Source organism: Eulemur rufifrons, chromosome 4 (assembly GCF_041146395.1).
Source record: "Eulemur rufifrons isolate Redbay chromosome 4, OSU_ERuf_1, whole genome shotgun sequence".
Taxonomy (NCBI): domain Eukaryota; kingdom Metazoa; phylum Chordata; class Mammalia; order Primates; family Lemuridae; genus Eulemur; species Eulemur rufifrons.
In genome coordinates this window covers 69,758,117-69,777,477 of record NC_090986.1, presented here as the reverse complement: position 1 = coordinate 69,777,477, position 19,361 = coordinate 69,758,117, and the positions used below count along the sequence as shown (strand labels likewise).

Here is a 19,361-nt window from a genome sequence, read left to right as displayed (position 1 = left end):
GATGGTGTTTCTTCTCAGCCTGAAATACAAAATTCTACATAATGTGTTTGAATGCTACATATGTGCTTGAATGTGTATCTTTGAAGATAAATACCTCCCTGGTAGATAGAATTCCACATACTGTGATGAGTGTAAGTCTTTATAACACATTTAAAAATAACCTGCTAAAGGAGAGCAGATGAGTGACAACACCTACCCATTGTTTGAAGATGATGAACTTTACTTTGCAACCTTACCACCTTCACCAAATTAAATACCCCTCCTGCCCCTCTTAGGATCTGTTCTTTACAGCAAATGTCATCTCTACCACTTCAGTGGAGAGATTTTACCAAGATCCCCTAATTTGTTATTTTTCTCATAAGAAAGGTGCTATGAATCTACAATAAATACAAAATGGAAAGGAACAACAAGGACAGCTTTATACAAGTCAGCCATCTGAGCAGGCTGTGTTCCCATGGAAAGAAGAATTTCTATTGATCACTAAGCCTCCTTTTCAACAGTTTCATGTGATTATCGATTGCTGATCTCATGTCACCTAAAAAATGATTAGCTATTACAGAAAAATTATGTGAAATCCATTGAAACAATCCAGTGAATTGCATATTCTGCAATAATTAGCAGTCCAAAGAAACGTTTATTTTTCATAATTAAAAAATACAAAGTTGGCATCATTCCACAAACCTGCACTCCACGTAAAATGCAATTTATTGAAGTCTAAGAAATTTACAATAAAATATTATATGACATCTGGAATTTATTTTTAGTATCTTATTATTTTGCCTTTCTTTTTTTCTATTTCAGAGTATTACGGGGGTACGAACATTTTGATTACATAAATTACTTTTTTACAGTTTGAGTCAAAGTTATAAGTGTGTCCATCACCCAGATAATGTGCCTGGTACCCGTTAGGTGTTATTTTTAGTACCTTATTAAGGAAAACAAGAAAGTACTCTTGTTTTGAAATTAGCGAGAGACAAGTGACCCAGGAAATGATAGCAGTAAAACAATTCTCTGTAATGCCTATTCATAGCTAAAATATATCATGGAAAAGGGATCACAATTGTTTTAGGAACACAACTTTCAATTTACGTATACAAATTATTCTTCCGTTAGGAGTTGCTATGTAACATCTGTGAAACACTTTCTTCCAAAGCTGTTATACCTCAGACTTATGACAGATACTAGTGTTGGGAAAATTTAATTAGGCACATGTCTCACTACCGGCATTTTATGTGATGGTGATGCATCTGTGTATGACGCCATTATCAAGTATAGGGTGATGGCCTTTTCTATCTTAGGCAAAATTGGGAAATGGGTGAGCATTGTCTTTGAAGCCCATGTACCTATCTTCTACCTTTGTGTCTAGGACTCTCCCTCATTCTGAACAAGGGCTCATCAAAGGCCCCTGAATGAAGGGCCTCTACCTCCTTTTACCTTTTAAATAGTAGCTCCTGCTCCAGATTTTTGCATATGCTGTTTTGCCGTCAATTGTAACTAGGCTTTGCTCTAATCTGCATGGACTATGCTATACACACAGCTTTTTACCTATTTTTTAAAATTTAATATTTTCTATTGTCAAATTTTCTTCAAAAATGTTAATTTTAATGAATCACTATATGTACCTATGAAATACTTAAGTATTTTCAAGTTTTGAAAATGGGATTGTTTTTATACTATTATATAAATATTGGAAGACTTTGTTGAAAGACTTTGTGCATACATTTTTGTCTGTACATCTGATTGTGTCTTCAGAATAGATTCCTAGAATTACAGCTATGTGTCAAGATGCAGGAATATTTTAAAGCACATGATATATGTTACAAGGGAGCTTGTTTTATTGAACTCTCATCAACACCGAGAATACTTCATCTTTTTTCCCTCTTTTCTTTTTTTACTTTTGCTGACTTGCTATTTGAAAAAAAAATGGCACCTCAATTTAATGAATTATATTACTACAAGAGGTGACTGTTACATTTTTTCTGCTATGCTGTTTATTTCTTTGTTGTGAGTTTCTATACTTTTCAATACTTACAAAATTTTAGTTCTTTTTCCCTCATTTGGTTTATAACAGCTCTTAATATATTAACATTAATGTATTCCCATATTTGTGGGAAAAATTTCTCTATTTTTGTTGATTGCTAAATTTGGGAGTACCATAAATTTTTTTTAAAAAGTTTTAATTCTTACCAACGTTAAACTCACATTTTTCCTGAATAGTTTCTTTTAGTACTCTAATGTTTCTAAAATCTTTTTTCTCCCATGTTCATTCATTTTTTTGTTTTTTATTTAATTATTTTATTTTCTAATGCAATTGTTTAGTCATTAATTTCATGGACCCTGGAGTCATGTTACCTATGTTTGAAATCCCCGTCTCAACATTCAATCAATAAATACTTATGGAGTTTGTTTAAATATTTATGGAGTCTACATTTAAATAGTTTGTGGAGTGCAAAGTATTGTGATAGGCACTTAGTGTACATTGATGAGAAAAACAGGTAAGCTACTGTAGAACTTATATTTTGAGGAAGATATACAAAAAATAATATATTAAATAAGTTAATTATATGCACTATTAGAAGGTGATTAAAAGAACAGGTGATGGAGATTAGAAGTGCTGGTGGGAGTCAATGATGATGGAGAGTTGTAATTTTAACAAGTTGTCAGAGTAGCCTTCATTAATCTGGAGACATTTGAGCAAAGATGTGGAAGTTAGGGAGCTGGCGCTGGGGGAGAAGTGTTCCAAGGGGAGCAGTAGCATGCACTGACTTATGCTTTAAAGGATTATTCCAGCTGTTACAGTGAGGGTAGGCTGTGGGAAGCAAAGGTAGAAGCAGAGAGGTAAATCAGGGGGTACTGAAACAAACCAGGAAATACGGTGTTGACCAACTTGTAGGAAGTGGAGGCAGTTTCAAGGTCCAGTCTGAAAATAGATCCAACAAATTTTCTGAAATGTTCATATGCAGGCTGTGAGTAAGAGTTAAGGATGCTATGAGATTTTTGGCTTAAGTATGAAGATGGCCCTGAGTAAAGGATATTCTGCATGGAGAAGATAGGGGTTGGGATACATTTGTGTAAGGAAGATTAGGAATTCACTGATAGACATGTTAACACTGAGATGGCTATCAGAACTCTTATAAGCTGCATGATCTTGGATAATGTTACTTAACCTCCATGTACCTTGGTTTTCTTATCTGTAAAAGATAAGAAATTTGTTCCTACCTCATAGACTTGTTATGAGGACCAAATTATTTTTATATGTAAAGCACTTACCACAGTGATCAACATAGAATATGCAATGTGTGTGTTTTGGCTCATTATCATTGATACATTTAATTCCAATACATTTGGGGATCATTTAAACACGCATTATCTAGTGAAGATCTAACTATTTCTCCTTTACAAAATAGAACTGGAAAATAATGAATTAATTCTTCTTTTTCACACTGATTGATGATGTCATACCTTCATCATAAACCACATTCTATTGCCAATGCTTCTTTCTGAGCTTTCTATTCTGTTCCATTGATACTCCTATTTTTACGAATTAGCCCCAAATGGCCTGTTTCATTCTCTATCCTTTTAGGTTTTGTTCGATTCCTAATCACTGCAGCTGGGAGGCTGGTTTTGGGCAGCTCCTCCATCAATTCCCAACATTTAAATGGGTACAGCTAGTGACGGCCATTATTGGGAGGGTGAAATGAGCTGATACATGTAAAGTGCATGCGGCAAGGATGAGCACATATTCATGCTCAATAAATATTACCTACTGTCAGCATTATTAGCACTCATTATGGAATGAGGCTCTTTTGGCCCTACGATGCAGTAATTATTTGCCCTCCCACCCAGTCTGGTGGTCCATGAAAGACTTCTATCCCAAGTATGGGCTACGTATCTCAGCACTCTGTTCTCCACTCCAACATGGAGACATTTCATGGCATACAGCTCACGTTTATTAACTACTCTCTTCCACAAACTCTTGCTTATTTATGTTCTGGAAGTTGCACTATCTTCCTAGATCTAGAACAGAAGTACCATTGGAGGACCAGAAAGAGATATTTGGCTGCCTCAAAAAGCAAAAGTAGTAGAGGCGCAGAAGACCACTTTCCTAGTGGATGTTTAGTATATACTAATGCAGATAATGTACACTAATTTTTAAAAAGGAAAGGGACAATGGAGATGGCTAAAGAACCTTTCTACTGATCATAGGAAAGCAGGTGTGCAACATTCCTAAAGCAATGCACTGGTGTAATATCAATTTTGTTTTACAATCCATGTTGCATTATGTTTGAACTTAATGGCAATCCTTCCACACTCTGGTGGTACAGTAACAGGTAGACCTACATAGTATTAACATTTAAATGAAGCCTCTGCTGTTTTTTTTTTTTTTTTTCTTACATGAATTTTGTGGCAATTGAAGTGACATTGCAGAAGGGCTTCTAGTCACACACCATTTTAGGCTGGAACATTTTACCTAATTTTAAAAATCAGGCCATTCTTGAAAAAAAAGTGTAACATTATTGTTTAGAGAAAGTTGTTCTCCTTACCAATTGTATGTCTTGATTTATCTGAATCTTCAATTTTAAAAAAAGGATAATAAGGTTCTGAAAAAATACATAAATGTTAAATGGAATGGTTCTCACCTACCTTACAGTGTCAGATAAAAATAATATTTCAGGAAATTAAATGCTATGCACCTAACACATAACAGGATCTCAATTACAGCTGAGTAATCTGCCTTTAGTTTCCAGTTCTTTGATTAAGGATATATTGACTTATTAAATTATTTATAAAGCAAATTATATGGACAATAATATAGTAGAGTGGCAAGAACACAATTCTACACACAGACTGCCTAGGTTTGAATTCAAGGTCTATGAGTTTGGCCATACTGCTTAACTGCTTTACCTCAGTTTATTCATTTCTAAAATAGAAATATGCTAGTACCTCCTTCATAGGAGTGGTATAGAAATCTGTGTAAATAAATGTAAATTAATAAATGTAAATTGCTTGCAGTCACTGTTATTATCAGTACTATATATGTTGCTTTGGGTTTTTTTCCCCCACTTTTATGTTAAAATATATTTGTATTCTGATTTTTCACAGAAGGTGAAGATATTCCCTAAAGTGTTAATAAAAATGTGGTCTATTCAAGAAGGTTAAGGTTTATTTTGATTGAATCCTTGCAACGTATCAGCGCAGAACAAAGTAGAGTGGAGATTTGCAATTTACCAGTGGATTTAAGCAGAGGAAAGAGCAAATTCAAAGAGCTCAGAGCTGCAAGAGCAATTCAGCCCTGGATTGTCTGGATTGTTTATCCTTCCAAACTGTGCTAAAAAAGCCTGCTCCCACTGTGTAGACAACAGCACAAAACCAAGGAAAGTTATGTCATAGAATGAGGTTTGAATTCTTAATTAACTCTTAAGAAATAACTTTCAGGTTTGAACACACAGATACACATTTGTCCTCAGAAGTAAAAAACTTGAGTGTCTTATCTTTTATAAGTTCTTTCTCATGTAAAGTTTAAAGTTTGTTCATTTTCTTTCCAGGTACTTGATATTGTATGGTATCTACGTGCGTGGGCTCTAGAGTTAGAATAGCTGGGTTCAAGTTCTGTCTTTAGCCCTTTCTAATAAAGTGAAGTTGGGCAAGAGTAACTCAACCATTCTGTGACTCAAATTCTTCATTTGGCAAATGGGCATAATAATAGTATTTGCTTTCTATAGTTATGTGCGTTAAATGTGGCAGTATTTACAAAATACAATATAAGAGTTAAATAAATATCATGTATATTATTCCTTCCTCATAATACAGAAACTTGCTTTAACAGCTTCTGAAAGGACAATACACAGAGCATAATGTATTAGCCCAAATGCTATAGTTCTCATGTGTGGGAAAATTATCTTTAAATGAAGAAAACCAGTTAAAATGTAATCATCTCTACTGATAAAAGAGGCACAAATATTTCTCTGTAACATACAATAAAGATAGGCAGTTTAACTGTTCACAGTGGCTCAAAAGCAATCACCAAAGATTTGTCATTAAAGCCAACCCTGGTACCTGTCCTAGTAATATACCGGTGTATGTATTTGTGTGTATCAACCCTGCTTCCCATAATGCAATCTGGGTGTCCTCAATTGCTTTATTCCTGATCCAAAAGCAATGAATGACATTCTTCCTTGACAATTACTCATGCCATCAAAGAAGTACATCCTCTTCTTAATATATATCCCAATCATGGCACAGACTTCTCTCGTCTGTTACCTTGAAGGAGCTTAAATTTTTCTTGTTGTGTTAATCATGACCCTGCTTGATATCAGTTCTTTGAAGAATAATCAACTCATCCCGCTTTTCCCAAGACATTCCTAGTTTTAGCACAAAAATTCTTCCACCTGGTGAAACTTCTCAGTCCTAGGCAAATCAGGACGGTTGGCCACCTTACTTCTTTGTTGACAACTTGTGAAAACTGATTAGACAAAATAGAGTCATTTTTGTCATACCCAACATTTTAGAGTCAGGGGTGGGGGCATAGGGAAAAACACTGTACAGGTCACAAACACCTATTCTGAGAACTCTCCTGCATGACCAGTTCCAAACCACAAAGAACTACTATGACTTTAAGGTTATGAATTTTACCAATAACTGCTGCCATTCACCAATTAGAACTCGCCAGCGCCTGCAAGACACTGCAGGCATCAATAAACTTTTCAGCAAAACAACTTACGCAATATTCCTTTTTTCCTCAATAAAACCCCAGCCTTATTTTTATTTAAACTCTTAGAAGTATATTGCCCTTTTTGAATGCATGATGTACTCGGTGTGATGCTATCACTGGAAGGTTTACCTTGTGCCTCAATAACCCATCACATAGCAACAAGTTTTTCTTTCTTTCATCTTGTACTTCTGATATCCACAAAACAGACAAACAAAAAAACATAAGGCTTTTTAATCAAGTAAGGGTAATTTACAATGTTATAAAACACTTAAATTATGAACACAAATTTCTCTAAATAATTACTATATCTGTAATTGTATTTCTTTGTCTTTTTAAAACATTTTACTGATGACTCTTTAACTGGTAAGTTCTAGAACATTCATAGCTTGTATTAATTGAAGTTATTTAAATAAATTTTCATTTCCTAGATATTACTTTTTTAATCAAAAGGAGGTCATTAAGAACCCTCCAATCCTACCTACCTTTGTTTTGTACTAATGTAGCAGAATACCTGATACTGGGTAATTTATAAAGAATAAAAATTTATTTCTCATGGTTCTGGAAATTAGCAAGTTCAATATCAAGGTGCCAGCAGGTTAGGGCCTTGAACCCTGCTGCATTAATCCATTCAGGAGCCCTCATGACCTAAACACCTCCTGTTGCGTTGAGGATTAAGTTTCCAACACATGAATTTTGGGGGACACATTTAGACTATGGCACCACCATTGCATAATATGAAAAGTTGTTAATAACTCTGACTGAGAGAGGTTATTATATCCTTTCTCAGCTATAATTTAAAGATGCAAATGGAAAACAAAACAAAGATTTAATTGGGCTACAAGGTATACGTAGTTGTGCTGAAAATAGTATTAAATGTCAAGGTAGCTGCTTTGGGTAGTAGTTCGAGCTATTTTGATAGCACCAGTCTTCTTATTCATTTTGGGGGAAATATAGTAGTTATTCGTTGCTGCTTGTAAAAATAGAAAGGGGAGGGAGAGAGACAGAAAGAGAGAGAGAGAGAGAGAGAGGGAGAGAGAAAAGGGAACAGGAAAAGATCTTTATATACTCACCTTCTGGAATTAGTTTACCCCTGCCTAGTGAGTCAAACTTCCTGAAACTCTGTAAGAACATAATAGCAAAAATATATTCTCATTTTTCACTGAATTGATGCATTTTATTATTCTTTGACCATGTAATGATAGTTCCAGATCAACGGTGTCACTTTTCATCAAGAGGCCCCTAGAGTTAAATTCCAGTGGGCTGTTGTAAACATGGCCTCTGCCATGTCTTGTCACAGCTTGGTGCCAGCAGTGAAGTACTTGTTGCAGGATGTAAATGTTTGATGTGGTGGAACATAATAAAACGCCTCAGTTTCTCTAGAAAGTTGTTTGTTTCTTTTGAAGCATCTTTTCCTTTTATGAGAAAATATAAATTTGGTTGTGTGCATTAAAAGACAGAGTTTTGCTGGCTCTGTTTGGAAGAGGGTGGAGTATGTATATGAATAGCCAAAAGAGTTGGCCTTCTCCAAAAGGAGAAACTGTGTCTTTCTCAAGATGGATTTAATGTCATATACAAATTTTGCATCAGGGTGTTATAATTACTTTACTTTTTGAAATGTTTTGAATTTCAGGAAAATAGTTAATTTTCTAAAGAATGTCAATATATGTAAAGTAACTGAAAAATATATTTGTAAAAATAACAAAGCCTTATTTCTATAAAGTCAATTGGCATGGACCAAGTTTGATTACGCCATTTAGGGCAGGGGTACCCAACCTATGGTGAGTTGTATAATTATTTCATTATATATTACAATGCAATAATAATAGAAATTAAGTGCACAATAAATGTAATGCACTTGAATCATCCCGAAACCATCTCCCCACCCCCTAGTTCATGGAAAAATTATCTTCCATGAAAATGGTCTCCAGTGCCAAAAAGGCAGGGGACTGCTGATTTAGGGTAAACCTTTGTGGTGTTGGCCTGTTTTTAAATTTACTAAATCTCAAGTTTCTCATCTACAACTTGAGATTTATAGCATCTTGAATGATAACCTAATAAAATTTTGATTATGTAAGCAAAATATACTTATAAAATATACAGAAATACACCATACCTTACACTGAAATAATTTCACATCTTATTTAATAAGCACATGAATTTTTTATTGTACTAAATTTTATTTCAAAGGTATTAACTGTGTGTAGTTTATTTCAAAGATATCAACTCTTTTCCTGGTATTTCCATGTAATACCAGGAAAAGAGAGATCACTGTTTCATCATATAAAGTCCTTTATAATAATAAAATGTCTACATGTATTAATAGAAAAAGGCTTATTTTTTAGGTAGGATACTTTCTATGGTGTTAGTATTTAATTCTTTTTCTTGAAAGAAAAAGGAAACATAAAATTTGTATTCAAGGATCTATGTTAGGTAAAGATTTGGAAATATCTCTTTAATAAATTTTATGAGAGAAGCAAGTGGGCGGTTAAGTACATTATAGATTTATGTAGAAATCAAGGCCATAAAGCCATGAAGTGAAGGAAAGGTAGTCTGCACCTACTTCATGAAGCCTTCCAGTTTCTCATGGGGAAAGCATTGATTAGGTTACAGACTGCAGTAAGAAAAGATTAGGCTAAATTCCTAGCCCAGAGGACTCAAAGCAACACACCTCAGCAGCTCCAACTAGAACAATCATATGTAAATGTGGCATAGTATCTAGCATACCAGCTGTGCCAGGCGAGCACTCAGTTATTAATGGCTTTGCACAGCGCGTGTCATTTGTGCTCTGTACCAAATTCTAGAATCCCTTTCTTCTGTTTTAATGTCTTTCATTGCCTCTCCCAAGTGTGACCTAAAAAAAAAATCTTTCTTTCTCAGCTCTGAGCTGTCTTTTCACAGATAACATTAAAATATGGAAACAAACAGTACGAAAATGCATTTGATATTTAAAATTTGCTAAAATATCATATATAATGCTTTCAATTGTCTTTTCCCCACTGAAATTGCAATGTTTGAGGAGTTGTTTGGAATACACACACACACTTTGGATTATATAGATATCTAAAATCTCACATTAGTCAAGCAAAATCACTTCTAATGGGAAGTTACTGAGTCATATCATGAAATATAGATATGAAAATCTTTTTTCACACTAAATGTTAAGATGTTCTTGCAAGTAGAAACTGGTAAAGAAAAAGGCTGTAAATTACAAGAAAAGAAAGATCACTGTTTCATCATTTAGCACAAATTACACTCCCAACAGAGGAAAAGTGAATAATAGTTGAGAGCAAATGAACTCAGATGTAAGAATTAAATTTCTTTTGATTCCATAACTGAGTAATTTTATTTTAAAATATTTGGCATTGTTTATAAAGAGACACTATTTGGGGTATACACATTTTTGTATACCTGGCTCTCTTTCAAGGTAGTTCTTGAGTAATAGGTGTCAGTTTTCTAATTTGAGAAGCTCAATTCATGTCATTATTATGGAGGCCAATTACTTATTAATTTTCAGGGTTGAAAATAAGAAAATGTTAATGGCAAAGAAAAAACGTTCCTTACAGTGAGCCAACACTGAAAGAAAGCAGTGGAATGGGCTGACCTGAGAATCGACTCAGTGGCCCTACACATGGTGTGTGGAGAAAATTTTTAAGTTCACATCTTCGTGTCCAGACACCACATTTCCATACTAGCACCAAAAAGGGATAGAAATTACTAAACTAAAATAATCTATCAGCTAGAAACAGCTCTGAGCTATTTAATTTCATCTGCAGGTTTTGCAGGGGAGGAACTGAGAAGAAATAACTCCCCAAGTATTATATCATAAAACTTGTTGGCCCTGGTGCCAGCGCTCTAAGCTGGAGGAAGAGCAGCTGGCAAGTGTTGAATGGAAGGGCATATGTGAGCAAAAGTAGCAACGCAGGCTAAGTTGTTGAGTTACTGGTATGAAATACTAGGTCACAAAATACAATTAATAAAAAAGAGAGTTGGACATTGCTGAGATAGAACGATTCTGCACCCCAGGTGGATCCCCATGGCCCCTTCAACAAGAATTTATTTTAAATAAGAACAAGAAAAATGGAAGGAGTGTAGTATCCTAATTGGGATAATTACAAGTTGCTCCCTCCCTCCCTTCCTCCTTCCCTGCACCACCAAATGGGTTTTAGAAATGTTTTCAGAGAGACATATTGGCTTCATAGAATAATACATGCAACAAACAAACAATTCAATGCTACTAATTTGCTTATTAACAAAATTACATTTTTCTTATTACATTTGCTGCTTTCCATTTATGCTAAATGTTATCTCTTATTTTTGCATCAGCATGGTGATTCATAAGTACATGAGGTTACCCTGAAGGGGACATGTCAAGTAAATTGTGTTCTATTCCATTTAAGGAAATGCAAGACTTACTCTGCCCATACAGTGCCCAGACTTTCACTGTTTTCCAAAAATAATTTTTCTCCTTGTTTTTCTTCTTTTAAATTAGCCCTTTTCAACATAAGAAGCATCAAAACGATAAATACAACAAATCAGCATTTTTCTAGGTCCTCAACAAATATTTTTGTTCCCTCTAAGAAGTTAAATAATTATAAAGACTTCTCTTAGAATCTAGATTTACATTCTGACAAAAGTCTCTCGTGTCATCCATAATGGTACAGATAGTTTCTTCATTATTTCTTAGCCAGGAGAAAGCACAAGAGCCGTTAAGGCAATTCCGATGGCAGGAGGAAGATGAGAAAAGAGTACTTGGTGAGTGGAGAAAAGGTATCCAAAGGGAGAGAGAAGGACAGAGGGTACAATGGGAATGTTGGATTTAATGGAGTGATGAGAAAGAAAAACGGCTAATACAATCATTAATCAAACCTTTTTACCTGGAAAGGCACACCTTTCTCTATTCACTCACACCTGCTCTTGCCCTTACCACACTTAATATGTCCATTTTCTACCTCTGATAAATAGTTTTTACATTCTGGACACAGGTCTGGTAAAGAAAGTGCTAGGACCCAGTGGTGAAAATATTTTCCCACTTAGCAGAGTTTCACCAAAGCTCTTGTTTTTTCCCTAGAGTAGGATGCTATTCCATACACTTTGGCTGTATTTTCTAGATTATTGCTATATATTTGGCTGTGCCAGTGAACAAGAACATTGTTGGACTTACAAAGTCATATTTTATAGCCGTTTTTTGAAAACATAAATTCTGTCTTCAGCTCTGGTGATTAAATGAAAATTAATGACTAAGGTCAACAACTGTTCTTTTCTGCCTTTTCAGCATACCTTTTCCTTACAGAGAAAGCCACTCTTCTCTCTTTCAAGCTCTAGAAACTCACCCAAATCCACCAGTAACAACACAGAGAAGAGGACGTAACCTTTGCTCTTAATGATTGGACCAAGGGATGGGCCCTTGACCCAGGTTGGGCAATTTATTCCCCAAAATTTATAGATAATGAAAAGTGAAGCTCTCCCGTCCTCTAAAGCTTCAGGGCTAAGATCATTTACACTTAGAGCTGCTGATAGCAACAGCTTGTACTTCGTGGAAAAGCAATGAAGACTTTAGTAGCACAAATGGTCTCCATGATCAGTGGAAGAGATTGAGGATAACATACAGAGAAGAACAGATGGAGAGAGAAGGAAATGCATAATGATAGAGATCAAGATGAAGATGAAGAGAGATCTACAGAGAGCAACTGAGTTTCTGGAAGCAGCTGAGCCTGAAAGCAGCTCCACATCTGTACCTCCTCTTTGGGTGATTCGATGTGTTTCCTTTTTGTTGGTTGATTTATTTGAGTTATTTGTTTTCTGTTAAACCAGTTTGAGTTGAGGTCCTGCCACTTAAAAAAAAATAGAGTCCCGATTAACCAAAGGACAAAGGTATGGCAACAGAAGGTGTATGAGGACTCTAAAGCCCATTAGAATATCAGTTCTAATATCACTTCTGCTGCTTTTTGACTGTGAGATACTGGAGGAGTGACGTATTCCGTCTCAATGTCAGTCCATTCGTTAGTAAAATGGCGATATTAAACTTTAACTCATACAATATCTGGCAAAAATCAAATATAATTTGAAGGAGGGAGGGAATATCTAACTGTTCTGAACTGAACTGAAAAGTCTACCGAAATCCATTATGGCAGAGAACTGAGTGAGAGATGGAGGAGGTCCTGTGGAGGACAAAGAGAGAGAGAATCGATTGCTAAGATGCTACTGGTCACCTAGGTTAGAATGCTTCATGGTTTGATGTAATTAGCCTTTTGAATAATGGTTACTCTTTGTATAATAACAGAAAGTCCTCCAGCCCAGAACAGCTATCTCCACAATCTCTTGTAGAAGTGGAGCCCAGTTGCCGCTAAAATAATCCCATACTCTTCTTCTTTTCTCAATCCTACCTGCCTTTATTAAATCAACAAACCTAAAATAATCTTCATCTCAATAATTTTTATTCCTTTTTTGCATGCTTTGTAGCTTTTTATCTGAAAACAAGCCCTTGAGACCCACTTTTATGACTTAAGAAAGCTTGGCCTTCTCATTCATTTTCATTTGTATTCTGATCCACACCATTTGGTGACACTTAATGTGGAAACTTTCGTCTGTTTATTTATTTATTTTTGGTTACTGTTGCTAATGATTTCTATTAAGTTCAATTCCCTAAGTGCATACAGCGGGTGGGTGTTTGTCATGTGTTTCTGGGTATATGCAATAAACCAAATATCAGTATGTTTTAAGAGCCTGGAATAAATGCAGCTGTGATACTTAGGAATGGCATTTCACTTATGATATTTATTTCATTGTTAATGGTTTAATAACTGCAATAAAGCAGAACAGCAATAAACACTAGCCTCTGCGTCAGCTTGGCTATCTTTCCTGTTTACCTGCTCTAACACTTTTGAGAAGAGGTGATTACTGTTTTGCACTTTCAATCTCATTGTGGGGGAGGGCCAAGGATGGCGGGAGGAGAGGATGGTGAAATAAGGTTCCTAACAGGTGTTCCCCCTCAGATTACCTACTCTCATTTACTTGTTCTTCATTTTTTTCAGAGTTCTTTCCAGCCCCCTCTGTCTGTCCTGAGGTATGATATCAACAGATGCAAGGTAAAACAAAATGTGATTAAATAAGGAAGGATTCTAATATGATCCTAAGATTACATTTCTAATATGATTCATTCTGGATGAATTATTTTACATCATATCACTTTCTTAAATGCTCCTTGTTTGTGAAACCCTTATATAAGGACAAGTTAATCAGGAAAGCAGGAAACCTCTAAAAACTAGATAGAATTCTGGTGAATAAGAAAATGTTTACACCAAGTAAACAATAGGTGAATTTTCTATATAGTGAGTTACTAGTTTAATAGTCTACTGGCTAAAGCAAGTTTCCATAGGCAACAAATCATACCCCCAAAGTCACAATAAATCTTGAAGTAAGCGATCACAGCTTATATCCAGTAGCTTAAACTAGAAACCCATCAAGAGCAAGTGTGGTCTTGTTTGTTATTTGATTTAAAGGCCATTTCTATGTTTTTAATCCTTCTATAGTGTATTTTTATTATTACTATTATTATTTTACCTATTGCTATAACTACCTAAATTATCTTAGTTTTAAGTTTCTCATGTGCAGAGGGTATTATGGCCCATTTTTCTCACTCAGTACATAGCAGTGAAGACATAGAAAAACTTAAATAAAGCTGTAGGAGGAAAAAGAAATATGGCTCTTACTAACTTTGATGAGGAAACTAAGGCAGAGTTAAGTATCTTAGAGTTACCCTAATTGTTAGTACTAAAATCTGGATCTCTTAAGATCTAATTTTGTGCTCATGCTCAGTAATTGTTGATGAGGAGTGTAAATCTCATTGGTCTTTGTATCTAGGAAAAAAACCCAAACCCTCCCTTTCTGACTTCCTGAATAATCTAAGCAGCCCGCGTTACGGAAACTTACTTTCCAGGTCTAGAATATCAAGGAAAGTCATGGCATAAAAAAGACATTTATTGCAGATTAAAGGGAAGTACTTTCTCACGTCAGGAGCTTTTTCTCTTCCCCATGTAAACCCAGTCTTCCATCTGGGATGGCTCAGTACTGAAGTTTACTATTTCCCACCGATTATACTCACATTATCTATAATACTCCAAATCTAAGAATAGCCCTGCAGAAGAGGTACTCCCATTCCCACCTGATAGGATGATTCAGACAACTGAGGAACAGAGAGTTCAAGAAAGAGCTTGAAGCCACAGAGCAGCACCGTGGAACCTCTCAGTGCTCAATGCAGATCTTCTAATTTCAAAGCTTCTGTTTGCTTGTCCCGGTGGGCTACCTGCACACAGAAGAGTGGATCTCAGTTCCCACTGCACATCAGAATCACTTGGGGATCTTAAAATAAGAAGAAAAAAACACTTGTGACAAGACCCCACCCACAACCAGTTAAATTGCAGTCTCTTTTGCTGAAGCCTGAGCACAGAAGCTCAGCAGGTGATACCGGTGCATCACCGGGTCTGGAAACCTTTGCTCTAGAAGATATTCAGGAGAAGCATTTGCTGGTGAAAGGAAAAAAGCCATCAAAGCAATTCCTCATTGCCATGGACATCTTAGAGTGGCTGCCTGATGTATCCGCCAAACCAGGCCACAGTAGACAGTGTAATGGGAGTGTCTTAAAAAAAATCAAAACAAGAACAATAAACATAATTTAGCCCTCTCCTGGGCTAACATATTTTCGCTCTCTGTATGACCTCAATTGACTTCCGGTTTGGACTGTGAGTCCAACAGTAAGGACTATTAATACTTAATTTAACTCCGTACTTCCACTAGGTCTATTAGGGAGTACTGCCCAAAGCATACACACAATATCTACACGATGAACACATTCAAGGTTGTTTTTCCCTCTCTGTTTTACAGACTGTCATTCATTCATTTTATCCTTAAAGTAACTGCTAAAATTCTATAAGGAAGATAAAAATAAAAGCCAACATTTCCCCAAAACAGACCTAAAAGCTTAAGCAAATTTTCTATTGCAAAATAGCTTTCTGGACTGGCCATAGCCACATGCTCCACCTCACTTTGCTCTGTTCAGCAGAATATGTCATTTACTCTGAGAATTTTCAGAATCATTCCCTCCTGCCGCCATGTCATAGGTCTGGATTTGCAGCTAAGATAAATAGACCCATGAACTCTTCTTTATATATTTTAACAGCAACATAATTACATCTACACTCAAAAAAGAGAGGGTTGGTTTGGCATGAATAACAATTCTAGGCAAAGTAAATAGGAACTAAGGAAAGCAGTCTATGTTGGATAATGGCCTAGTTCTTGTCACACAAAGCAATGGTCCTTGTCTGATCTCCAGTCTCTAAATAGCAATTCAAAAGCAACAGTCACAGCAGTAATATGACCAATATAATTATCTTGAGATCGTCTAATTCACCGTAAGTAAGCTTCATAACATAAGATTTACAGCAAACTATTTATTTTGAATAAAAACATCAGAACATTTAAACGGCAAAGATTTACTGTGCACTAATGTACACTTAAAAGAAGCCCTGGGGCATGCACTCACTTGAGTCTTTTTTTAATCTTTCAGTTTATAGTTTACACTGCTAAATTGACATAGACGCAAATGAGATTTTCCTCTATACCATACAGAATAACAGATCATAGAGGACTTCCAGAGTCTATAGCTCTGTGAAAAGCTCTGAAACACATTTAATTCAAGTCTCTTTCCAATCATAAAAGCTGATTAACTCTCAATTGAAAGCATAATTCTTTACAAAGTAATTCTAAGTAAATTGCATTTTGTTCAGCATATTCCAGGAGAGTTTCTACCCAGGTTTATTAAACAGTAAGATTACAACAAACTTTTTCTAGGAAATTATTTTATACAATGTACTAGATTATTCAAGACACTACTGATGGGACCATATTAGAGAAAGATCATATGATAAATCAAAAAATACTTATTTAAAAAGAGAAATATAAATTATTCATGGGCATTCTAAATTAAGAGCAGAAACTGAGAAATAATTTTTAAAATATCTAATTCTGGTCCTCTACTGATTTCTGCTTTATGTTTCTTTTCCTTCCAGATGCCCCCTGCAGTTTCTGAAGGTTTAGCCCTCCAATCTCTTTACTCTCCAGAGAATAACAGGCTTCATCCATCATCACCAAGCAGATAGTTCCCAGGTCTGTGCTTCAACTCCTCTTTCTTGCCACAGTCTCTTCCTTGTTCTGCAATTTCATATTCCCAAGTGAAACTCTCACTGGGTTGTCCCTTGCTAACGTCAAACAATGCACCTACAAATGAATCCTTCATAAAAATTAGCGATGAACACAAAGGTCTTTGGGGATACTGACCAATATTTTACAGGTTGTCTCATTCCCTTTGCAGAATTAATGGACTTGATCTTTCAGCCTCTGCTTCATCCTCATTATTTTGCACTGACTTCTTAACCTCACAGCCTCCATTTTTCAGCCTCCTGAGCTAGTTTTTTTTCTGACAAACACACCCTAGAAACTCACCCTTGGGCCATGGGGAACTTCTAGGTGCTCCTCTGTAATGGCAGCTTTGACTTCCCTGATTATGGTAAAGGCGCCTTCATTGTATTTGTCTTCTGTTTTTCTCTGCTGGAAAAATTGCCATTTCCTGTAACCACAACAACAAAGGCATGCCTTTCTCTGTCTCAATTTCAAAATTTCCCTGAAGCCCTGAAAAAATAAGTAAGACATTGTTTATGTTTGGAAATTTGCATTTGAACTATGGAAATGATGATTAACATGTTTTCTCTACCTTACTTCCATTTACGGTGTAAAAATCTGTTTGATTTTTTTTTCCTTAAGAAATAACGGATACCTCATCCCAGAGGATCTAAATATCATTTTAAAACAGTTTTTACTTTATTCTTTTGAGTGATTTTATAAAAAGCAAGAAGTCTAGGTTTAGCCATACTCTAGTTGGGGTAAAAAATAAAATAGAAAGCAGAATAATGCAACCACCCATTAGGAAAAGGAAAAAATAGGTTTTTTAAAAAAAGATTATTCAATCTTAAGGTTTTATAGATAGCCTAGTGTGCTGTTATTGAGGCACAGAAAGAAGTCCTTCGAGACAAAATGTTAAGTTGCACTACTGCATACTCCATGTTCGAATAACGTCTGTTAGCATGTGGGCATCAAATGCCTAAATAACAAAACCTCATTCTGCTACAGTCCAAGGGGTAGCCAGAAAAGTGGCAATTCCTGCAGAAGTGGAACAACTTTTTCAGTTATGATAACCTGGAAATTGCACTCCTTCTCCCAAACTAAGAACAACCTATATAACCTCAACCCCTCTGCACAGAAATATTAAGCAATGGTATTCCTGGGTAAGGTGTGGCAGCAGGAAATTTTCAGATGAAAGAGATTGAAACCCCTAAGTTTCTAGAAATACATTGACTTGCCCCGTATTTAGGAACATGGATGGCTAGAGCTACCTACGCAGTTGATGAAGACCTTAATAAGATAATTATTTGAACACCTGTCTGTATCCTTTGCCAGACTGCACACTCCATTAAGACCATCCTTAATCACCATAACACGTACCCCAAGAATTTATCATAGTGAATGCTGGTACATAGCAGGTATTACATAAACAACTCTGAGAAGGTACTGAGAATTTTCTATAAATAAAGTAAAAGTCCTAATAAGAAGGAAGGACAATTCCTGGCATGGGTGAAATGGAAGATGACCAGTAGACAATATGGAAGTAAGCAACAAAGAAAGAAAATAGTAACAGCAAACTGTTACATAGCACTTCCTATATGTCAGGTAAAATTATATATGCAAATATATCCAATTCTGCCAATAATCCCATGTGGTAGGTGCTAGCACTATTATATCATATTAGACACACCAGGCACAGAAGTATTAAGTGACCGGCTTGAGGTCACACAACATATAAGTGTCAGAGCTATAATTTGAATCCAGGAAGTTTTCACTACAGTGATGTCTACAGAAAGAGTATCTCAAAAGGATAAGAACATTCTCTTTTCCTAATAGAGTGAAGTGATGAAAAAGCATCTGTGATGAGGAAAAATCAGAAGTAACAGCAGTGTTGCAATGTATACTTTTTGAAGCTTTGTATATGCATGTGCCTAGATTTATGTGCACTTGTATAGTTTATATATGCAAATGTGTGCGTAAATGCTTCAGTTAACTACTTATGTACTGGTTTGGGGTAGTTTACATATTGTGAATTTAAGAGTGCTCTACTGACCTTTTAAATTATCTTTATAAAAGAAAAAAAATAACTGAACTGGATATATCCTGCTTATGCCTGTGGTGAAAGCTGTAGTGCTCATGGTATCAAACTGTATGATTGATTCTATTATAGAATGTTTTCCAAAATGTTTTCCCTAAAATTTTAGTTCTGTGAGATATTATGAGGTGTTACCAGGAAAACAAGTTTCATAGTTAAATAAGCCTGGAAATTTTTCAGTTAAACAAAATTAAACCAGTAGCATGATAGCAAGGCTTCGCGTTGTCATTAACACACAAATGTGTGTTGTTAATCTCCAAAGACCACCGGTTCTACTGAACAAGTCACAGGATCATGATTTCATAGAAAAACCTTTGAGCAACACTGCCTTGGAGATTTTTTTTTCCCTATGTGGCTGTTTTACACATTATAAGTAGACCA

The 19,361-nt window shown here is 35.6% G+C and overlaps 1 protein-coding gene across 1 annotated transcript in view; it reads right to left on the bottom strand.

The window, feature by feature from the left end:
* The window catches only part of TRPC4 (transient receptor potential cation channel subfamily C member 4), a 192,097-nt gene extending 177,180 nt beyond the window's left edge, over window positions 1-14,917 (bottom strand). Inside the window, exon 1 of the mRNA XM_069467313.1 lies at window positions 14,874-14,917. The gene's annotated coding sequence lies outside the window, so the exon portion shown is untranslated. The remainder of the gene's footprint in view (window positions 1-14,873) is intronic.
* Window positions 14,918-19,361: the final 4,444 nt, after the last annotated feature.